The sequence below is a fragment of the Dreissena polymorpha genome, chromosome 2 (genome assembly GCF_020536995.1).
Source record: "Dreissena polymorpha isolate Duluth1 chromosome 2, UMN_Dpol_1.0, whole genome shotgun sequence".
NCBI lineage: Eukaryota > Metazoa > Mollusca > Bivalvia > Myida > Dreissenidae > Dreissena > Dreissena polymorpha.
The window spans coordinates 123844415-123854806 of NC_068356.1; the positions used below are offsets into that span (position 1 = coordinate 123844415).

At 33.0% G+C, this 10392-nt stretch overlaps 1 pseudogene; it reads left to right on the forward strand.

Moving 5' to 3' along the window:
* The first annotated feature begins 2203 nt into the window (after positions 1-2203).
* LOC127870049 (uncharacterized) lies at positions 2204-8535 on the forward strand (annotated as a pseudogene).
* The last annotated feature ends 1857 nt before the right edge of the window (positions 8536-10392 follow it).

Consider the following 10392-nt stretch of genomic DNA (forward strand, 5'->3'; position numbering starts at 1 on the left):
GTTTGCTTTAAGCTGACTAGTGTGGGTTGAAGTACTTTGGTCGGCGAATATTTAACATTCCGCTCAACAAACGGAGACATTATTTAATAAGAGATATTTGTGGTGACTACTTTTGAAAATGCAATCATCTCGGAGGCGTTATGTTAAATTCTTAATATGGTTAGATGTTTCATGTTTGTTTATTTCATATTTGCGTATTGTAATTGCACATACTAAACTATTTTTTTTAATATAAAGTATATACCCTTATCAGTGACTTAATAAATATTTTGTTAATGACTATTTCGATAAAAAAAGAAAATATTATTTAAGTTAATTTGAAAGTATACGATTAACCCATTTATGTTTAGCGTCTAGAAAAAAAAAGGCGTCTTATCTGGGTCTGCTCTGTTTGCTTACAGGAATTTCTGTAAGAAATATTATAAATACAGAAATAAATATACTAGACATCCCTAATTTTGAAAATAGATTGATCCAATTTTGAAGGATGGAAGAGTCCACTAGGCATACATGGGTTAAATATCACATTTAAAAACAGTACGACTACATAAAGGGACTGTATCGTCCGAATAATTAGCCCCTTTGTATTTCTCGACACTAAACTCACGCTTGTTAGTACAAATTAAAATATCCAACATTTCAAAATTTGTAAACTTTCTTCCTTTTGTTCGTAACCATGTTATATATTTAACGAAACCCGGAAAACATGTTATGTTATACATGTGAGCTAAATTTAATGAATTATTATTTATTCATTATACTATTAATATGTTTTAAATCAATAGATATTTCAAAAGACTTTGAAGAAAAAAATACAAATTCCATGCTAGAGCATGTAAATACATATAGGTTATTACTTTTATTCTTTACTCCTCATTAATGGTGTGCAGTGAACGGTACATTTACTTTAACTCATGGTTATCATATATTCCGTATGTAAACATTCTTGATCATTATACAAACAGTTGACATTAGAGGCCAATATCTGTCTGGAGTGAAAATTATTTGATACATAAGTGCACACCATATAACAGCCTTAAAATTCTTTTCTGAAAAACAGTTTTTTAATATGGAAGCGTCGGCCTTCTTTCGTGTTCAACCGTTTTAAGTTTGATATTTAAAAAAAAGACTCAATAATGTAGATGTATTTTTGGCCATAGTCTCAGACTGAGTTTAAAAGTTAACAAATGCAAATTCCGTGTTTAGACATAGATTCTTCTTTTTTACAAGACAGGACAATTTACTTCATAATTAAAGACCACCGACCCAAAATACAATATAAATACATGTCAGACATGTCACATTATACATACCCGAGTTGTGCATAGTTTTATGTTTGTGATTTGCGCATTAAGAAGTATATGTAAAATGCTCATTTTATTTAATTTTATATTATTTTTCGGTTTTTATCAGAATAATAAAATCGATTTCTTATCTGTTTCCGCTCATTAGTTAATACTAGTTTATACGTTAGAAAAGCATTTCTGTAAACATACAATAAGCAAATTTAGGCATGCAAATACATATCGTGGAAACCATATACTCATTCATTGTAGCAAGAAGGTAACAGCAATTATATGTCCGCTGTTGAGATGTTAACCCATCTATGCCTAGCGTCTAGAAAAAAGGCCTTGGCAAACAGCGTAGACCCAGATGAGACGCCGCATGATGCGGCGTCTCATCAGGGTAAGCGCTGTTTGCTTAAAGAAATTTCTGTAAGAAATATTCTAAACACGGAAATAAATATACTAGACATCCCTAATTTTGGAAATACATTGATCCAATTTAGAAGGATGGGAGAGTCCACTCGGCATAAATGGGTTAATTACTAGAAATTCAATTGCAATTAGAATGATTGTTCGTATATGCCTTAAAATCAATATCGAGGAAACCATATACATATACATGGAGAGAAGGTAACAGCAAGAACATGGCCGATGTTAACATGTTTGTTAATTCACGTGCACTTATAATGTATTTTCTTTCGTTTCAGCATAGCCGGAAGTCTGACCATCGTGACGTTTGTATTGAGTTTACAGACTTTCAGCGCTCACAATTCTGTGCGACTTAAAAGGCTTGATAACTTGAAGCTAAGTCGCGGCATCATTATGTAACAAACAAGTATGTTGTGGATCAAACAAACAGTACCATAAGTACCATAAGCTTCCAACAAACTGTTCATGTAAACAATACCGCGCCAACCATGCATGTAGGATTCTTAAAGGTTTACAAAGCTGCGAATACAACAACACAGTCCATATTTCTCAGATTCGGATGGCGTAGCAATCTGAACTTCGTACTACCACCAGAATAAATTGCATTCAAATACCCAAACGTAATAAGCATCAACGAGTCAGTGACCCCGTATAATACTTTAACTCCACCAGTTGGGCACCATTTTGATATCCTTTGTCATCACGCGCTTTACGGGCGTGATCAGTGGGCCTCAGAGATGCCGAATGATTCTGTCACTATCGGCACTGTCAGAGAACCGTTCAGTAATTTCAAATCAATATCGAATTACTTTCAGCCGGGTGTTATTCAACGATTAGAAATAAAGGACGACGACCCAGTCCGAACATTTTTGAAATCCCCGCAAAAATATGATTCGCCAAAGCCTCAAATGTCGTTCTTGAACAATCGGCTAGCCATAGAATATGGCGTCAATCCTGATATAATAGCCACACGAGACAATGCGAGATTTCTTGACTAACTACATAACGTTTTGGATAAACAGTTTGCAGTTGTAATCCCGGCTGAAAGATTCGACGAGGGCCTTATTCGATGAAACGAAGATTACATTGGAGTTTAAATGACATCAGGTATGTCATGAAGAATGTTCGAAAAAAGCCCGAACGGTTTCGGGTGTCAGAAGACCTGAAAAATTTACACAGGGAATATTCAAAGTTTGATTATATGATATATGACTTCTTTTTTGAAAAAAATAATAGAGAAGTTAATTTGGAAGGTCTAAATTTTCAGAGAGAAGTAGAACATTTCAAGAAAACTAGACAAGCAGTAGACGAATTTTGCAACAATAAACATAGCACATCTAACGAAATGAAAATTCAATCAAGTGAATTCAACGAAGAATTCATCATTACAAAAGATGATTGCACTATTATGCAAAAGGGTGAAATCCAGTTAACACAGTTGATTCGCTTGCGACAATATGGCTCAGCCAATTGGACAGTTGAAAAGCCAAAGCCAAAGTACATGTAGTTACTTTGAGGGAGATCTGAGATATATCAAAGAGGAAATATTGTTGTCTCAGTTTACAGCAACACAATGGCTGCTCGTGTTGTTACAAAGAGTGTGTTACACGTTGATAATGTTCTTCACGAGTATCTTTATATAATGATAAAATATGTTGATCCTCCAGTAATGTGCACAAGGCAATATGTTATCACAGCTTGTGGAGACATGAAAAGGATTTATCGCTGAACCATCGCATCCATAAAAGAGGTCTATTGATGTCTTACACAGTTATGTGTCACTAGTTTATATTCGTAATATTTAGCGACTTGTAATAAAACAATAATGGGTGACTCTAGTCAGTCATTTGATCAGCAGAAGAAGAAAATAAGAAGTATAGATATTAATCGGCTGCGGTTGTAGTGAAAATAATTGTGTATGTTTTTTGCGTTTGTATGCCGTTAATATGCCCCCATTTTCAAAGGTGCTTCGAATAAAAAATCATTTGTTATAAAAATACGCGGGATATTTTAAAACAATTATATTTATAGAATGTGAATATATTTTTTCTCTGAAGTGCAAAAAAAAGCAAAAACAGTTGGATTGCCGACAATTCTTCTTTAATCCTTATACACCCATTGGAAATACGGTGAATAAATGGAAATCAGTAACATTTACAGTCATGCTAGTTATAATACAATGACTTTAATACATATACGATGATATTGGGTCTGTTTAATTTGAAAAGGAACAATTACATTTTTAAGATGATGTCAATGAAAGGTGACATTTTAATACGGCTTTGTTTTTTCTCATAACCAGGAGCACAAAATAAGTCAGTAGCATTTTCTTTTATGTTGGATTGCACAGGACAATAATGTTCACCCTTAAGATGTAAATCCTTATAGGAGAAAGCTGCTCTTACAAAGCAAATCACGAAACTCGCCAGTTGCACATACTGTTCATTAAGATTCGATCTCATGACATTTACCCAATTAAGCTCATAAAGTGATTCCTATTTTTTGTATTGTATTACAAAGACTGGGAAATTCAGCAATTTTAAAGTAACGCTTTACGCAATACATTTTCTGAAAGTCATCGTTGATCTCAGATTTTCAACATGTATTTTTTTCTTGCCCATAACACGGACTTTCTCAAAGATTCTCGTGTTTTTGTCAAATGTCATTTAATGAGTTTACTAACAAAACAAATATTTTAACAGTTTAAATGATTAACACGGACTTTCACCGTTTTTCATTTTACCAAACTGTGAACTAGTTTCTTTAGCCGATAATGTGCCTTTGTGTTTAAAGCGAGTTTGTCAAATATTTATGAATTTATATACAATGTGTAAACAACTTGTTATACATATATTTCAATATAAATTAATATGAAAGTTAATAAGAACGTGTGTCGAAAAATACGAAATAAGCCAGATATTTAATTCTGAAATCGAAAATGTCTACAGTCGAATTCGCCAACATGTATATCATGCATGTACGATGTGAATCTTAATTAAGTTTCACGGATCATTTTAATTTCCTGCAACGATATGTATTCAAACGACACACGGACACTAACTCCGATCCTAATAAAAAGACGAATGCTTCGGTTATATTAGGAAAATATGTACGAAATATCTTCGTCACAATCGACTCGGGGCGCTTATTTGTCTTTGCTGCATTTTATGAAATTCGTCTTCAATGTATAATTTGTGTTGCCTTTTTTATGTTATTGTAACATATTTGATCAATATATAACAATTAAATACATATACAAATCGTACAATTCTCACTTTAACACCAGTCATATTTCAGAAAACCGAAACGTCGTCATTAAACTTTTAATTGACAGTGATGTTTTTTTGTCGGTTAGTCGTTCGATCGGTCACCGTAACCACGCAAACAAGATAACAAAAATATGTTTTGCTTAATTTGCATGTAACATATTGTTTTGAACGCCTACGTTATCACATGTAACTTTCAATGGCTTTTCTAAAAGTGTTGCTGAAAAAGAAACACAACAGCTACCACTTTAATATTGCGTATCTACATGTTGGTAGTCGGATACAAATTATATAAAATACACATATATTATATTATATATATTCAAACACTTAGGTTGATCAATAGATGTAATAATACATTTAATCAAAATTTTATAGACGTCTTAAAATAGTATTGGCAAATATTACCAACTACTAAGATTACCGTATACTATTTAGCTTTAAAACACTTATTGCGCTGTTGTCTCATGTTTTTGGTATAATAAATATATTCAAACAATGTTTTCGCTATGGCTACAATAACACGTTCGTTAATTAATGTTTCTTGTTGGTGATTTTTCTATATTTTCGTGTTTTGTTTTAATGTTTACTTCAAGGACAATACATAATGATTTGCGTTGTTAAATCACGCTTTATGTCGATTTGCAATATTGTGTTTTTCTTGTTAAACTTTGTTATTTTGTCTGTTTCACAACCAAAACATGCGCCACATGTCAGTGCATACCTTTTCGGACTGAAATATTTAAACTTAAAATGGTGAGTGCAAAAAGATATCACACGTTACCGTTTTACACTGAAATATTTACTATTCGTTTAAAAGTTGTGAGTATAAAAAGACGTGATCATGCTAAATTATTTTTGTCTTGTTATTTTTCAAATCGAAACATAAGATTGATAGAGTGCTTAAACGTTCCATTGAAACACAAATAATTGAGCCGTGCTATGTGAAAAGGGGCTTTAATGCATGTGCGAAAAGTGTCGTCCCGGATTGGCCTGTGCAGTCCGCACAGGCTAATCAGGGACGACAATTTCCGTTTTTATCGTATTTGTCGTTTTCAGGAAGTCTCTTCTTAGCAAAAATCCAGTTTAGGGGGAAAGTGTCTTTACGTACATACATTAAACCCCATTTTCACATAGCAAGGCCCATTTTCACATAGCATATATTGCTGCGATTAATGATATTATTATATTCTCTTTTCAAACGATGAATAACATTCATTCTACAACAATCAAAAGTTGCAAGATTTCCGAATTACATTCAGCTTAAACACATCTAAACATAAGAATTTCTTAAAAGCAAGTCAAATGAATCCATCTTTTCATAATGGGGAATTATGGCCCCTCGAACTTTTTGGGGTTTCTTTATGGAAACAAAGATTGTTCCATTTATTTTGCTACATAATTGTATATTAACTATGCAACCATTTAGATGCCATTTGTGGACAAATGGACATGATTAAAAAAATTGTCATGCATATGTAACCCTCATGGTTACGGTATGTTTTAACCTCAATGAGCAAACAAGGTCATAAATATTCACAGTTAACTTCCTTTAATAATGCTATTTAATAATACAGAACAATATTCATCTATCAGTTCATCCCAGAGTAAATCTGACTGGATCTGAAATAAACAAAGCAATAACATACTAAACAATAAAACAATAGTTTTGTTCTAGTGGCCTTAACATGTATTTTATATGACTCAAATACTCATATAGGATTCAGGTACAACAAGGACAACAATAATCATAAATACAGAAACGCAGCATGACCGACCTTACGAATAAATGAGTTCAACATATTTCACTCAACAAAATCACATTGATAGTTACAATGCATACAATTCTTACCAATTTATGGAATTGAATCCCTTTTTACTTCACGTCCGTCTCTCTCCTTTCCACATACTCGTGCTGTAAGTTAGAGCATGCAAACATATATTATGGTGTTTCAACTGAGTGTATAAGTTGCTATTTAAAGGTGAATTTATTAATTTGCTGCCATTCTGAACATTCGCGAAATCATGTGGTTTGAACATTAAAGACGTTCAAACCTCAAACAAAATACAAAGAAAACAATGCATTGCAACCGTTTTCAATTGCATACAATAAAATACAAACACAAGAACCAATACTGACCACTAGAGTGAACAAAAACTGAATTTTTAAGCTTAGACACAAAATGTCTTCCACCGTTTCCCTCCAATCTGGTCATGTGACCACATTCAAGAAAATATAATGTTAAAAAAATAGGTCAGGGTTAAAACCACTAAAACAAATCGGAAGAAAGTCGACCTGGTCACATACTCCCCCACTTCGAGAAATGACGTTCCGTCATTAACCCAATATGTCCAATCCGTCAGTCTACCATAAATTATCTTCTATGTACTTACTAAAAGCAACGAGATAGTACGTACTACAAATAATACTATACTATATATTAACAACAAAAATACACTTAATCACTACATAATAGCAACTACACCGACTACTTGTATTCCGAGCTCCTCCTCCCCACCTTTTAACTGCGACCTCGCAGGTTTTTTAAAATCAAAAATATATTTTATTTATTAATCATTTATATTTTATTAAATTTAATTTTATTTTTGTATTTATTTATATTAAAGACATAAAATTTCATTTTGTTTTCATTTATATTAATATTGTTTGATATAACTTACATTATGATTAATAATTTAATTATATTTTAATGATGTTGTTGTTGTTGTTTTTTCCAATTATGTAATATTATATTTATCTCATATTTAAGATAAACACATTTTCTTTCTTCATAATTTAGGTGACATCATGATACTTTTAACTGTAAGCAATACACAGTTATATCAAAATTGAACATTTATATAATCTAAAACATGCATGTACATACAACAATATTATAACATGTTTAAACATGTATCAATGCTCAACATAGCATTAAACATTTACATGCTGTGAAATGATTTTGATTCTGAATCCAAATATAATAATCAGACAATAATGTCTAGATAATACTTCCTTGATGTAATCATTCCAATGCACTTGTAATTGTTAAAACTATATACAAATTTACACACATATTTAAAATCAATGTAAAACAATGTTTCATAAATATTGCCGCAACTAACTTATTGGCCATTTCAACATCCATATTCTCCAAAACCCTTGAACTAAGTAAAACATTTAAAGTCTGTATTTTACTTTCTAGTGGTTCTGGTGTTGTTGAGATCATAAGATCAGCACCATATCTATCGGGTGGTTTTCTAGTCCTCTCAGATCTACGAAGTTGAGGAACAGGCGGTGTTTTACTCTTAACACTTCTAGCATGATCCATCTCCTGTCTTGAACTTTCTGCATTTATTTCTAAACCACTACTGTCCTTATTCTTATCCGGTGTTCCTCTATAATTTGCCTCTATATGTTCAGATGCTATTCCAGTATTTGCAGACGCTTCATCTTGTACAATATCCTAACTAGCCTCTGAATTATCAGCTTTGGGCTCAACATTCTCTATTATATTCATCCCTTCAGGTTGATTACTTACAGCTTCTCCTAATGTTACATTATCTGACTCTACATTTGTTCCAGACACTGATTCTGATTCAACACTCAGATTTTGAATCTCCTGATTCTTAGTGACTGAAGCATGGGCGTCCCCATTTGCCATTGTAGTATCTACAAATACGCATCCTCTTCACTTTCTGAATCATCATTTCTGGTAGTGTCCATTCTTTCTTTCAGCTCTTTAATGTAGTCATCTGTCTCCTTACTAATTGTTTGGTCTCTGATTTTTTCAAATGCTGCATCAATAGGAAGTCTTGGCTTCCTTCCAAACATTAATTCATATGGAGAATACCTTGTTGATTCATGTGGTACACAGTTATAAGAATATACAAGATGTCCAATGTACTTTTTCCAATCTTTTTTCTGTTCGATATTCAAAGTTCCCAGCATATCCAATAAGATTCTGTTAAATCTTTCTGGCCCTAAATTGCCCTGAGGATGGTAAGGCTATTTTTAATGTCTGTTAATTTACAAAGTTTCTTGATAATGTCGCTTTCAAAGTTAGCACCCTGATCCGAATGTAAGCGTGTTGGTATTCCGTAATTGACTACAAAATTGTTGTAAAACGCTTCAGCTGTTGTTTTCGCGGTTTGATTTTTTGTTGGTATGGCCACAGCATATTTTGTGTAATGATCTGTGATAACTAAGATATTACTGATGCCTCCTTTTGATGGTTCCAGAGTCAAGTAGTCAAATCAGACTAATTCCAAAGGATATGTTGTGGTAATACTCACAAGTGGAGCTCTACCTACAACAGACTTCCGTCTTAAACATCTTTCACAGTTGGTCACATAAGTATCTATTTCAGATGCCATCCCTGTCCAGTCAAATATTTCCTCATCAGCGTTCTTTCTTTCCCGGGATGTCCTTCATTGTCATGCACTATTTTTAGGATATCTTTTTTGTAGCAGTCTGGTAAAAGTTGTTCAATAACTTGATCTTCATCATGGATTATTCTATAAAGTATTTCACGTTTAATTTTAAAATTGTTAAATTGTTTTTTCATAATCAAATCATTCTTTGTCATGAATACAGATGGAATTGTCTCTTCTATTTTGTATTTTCTCCAACGATAAATGAACTCATCTTGCCTTTGCATTTTTCTGATTTCTCTTAATTCTTTTTGTTCTAGTCCTTGACCTTTTTCATTAATGTCCTCAAAATTGAGAGAAGCCATTGGCAAAGTTTCAATGTATGATTTTACAGTAATCATACCATTACATATTGCCATTATAGTTTGATCTACAATTTCAACCATTTCTGTATTGTTATTTACAATCCGTTTATATGGATACCTACTCATCCCATCAGCAACTTATTGTCCATGCCTGGTCTATAGGTAATATCAAACGAGTACTGCCCTAATGCAGCTACCCACCTCTGACCAGTCGCATCCAGCTTTGCACTAGACAGGATTTGAGTAATCGGGTTGTAATCAGTGATAACTGAAAAATGATTAAAAGATAGATAGTCTGAACACTTTTCAGTCACTGCCCACTTAAGGGCTAGGAATTCCAACTTAAAGGCACTGTAATTTCTTTCCGCCTTGTTCAAAGCACGGCTTGCATAAGCGATGACCCGTTTCTTATCATCTTGAGTCTGGTAAAGAACAGCACCTAAAGCTTTTGTTGACGCGTCGATATGCAACTCAAAGGGTTTATTGAAATCAGGATACGCTAAAATTGGAGGAGAGCATAAAATTTGTTTCAACTTATTAAATATCTCTTGTTTATTGTGAGTCCAATTCCAAAGTGTATGTTTTGCTTTCCCCTTTTTAACAGATGTTGGAGGAAGCAATTCTGATAGTGGCCTTGTAGTCTTGCTAAAATCTTTGACAAATCCGCTGTAA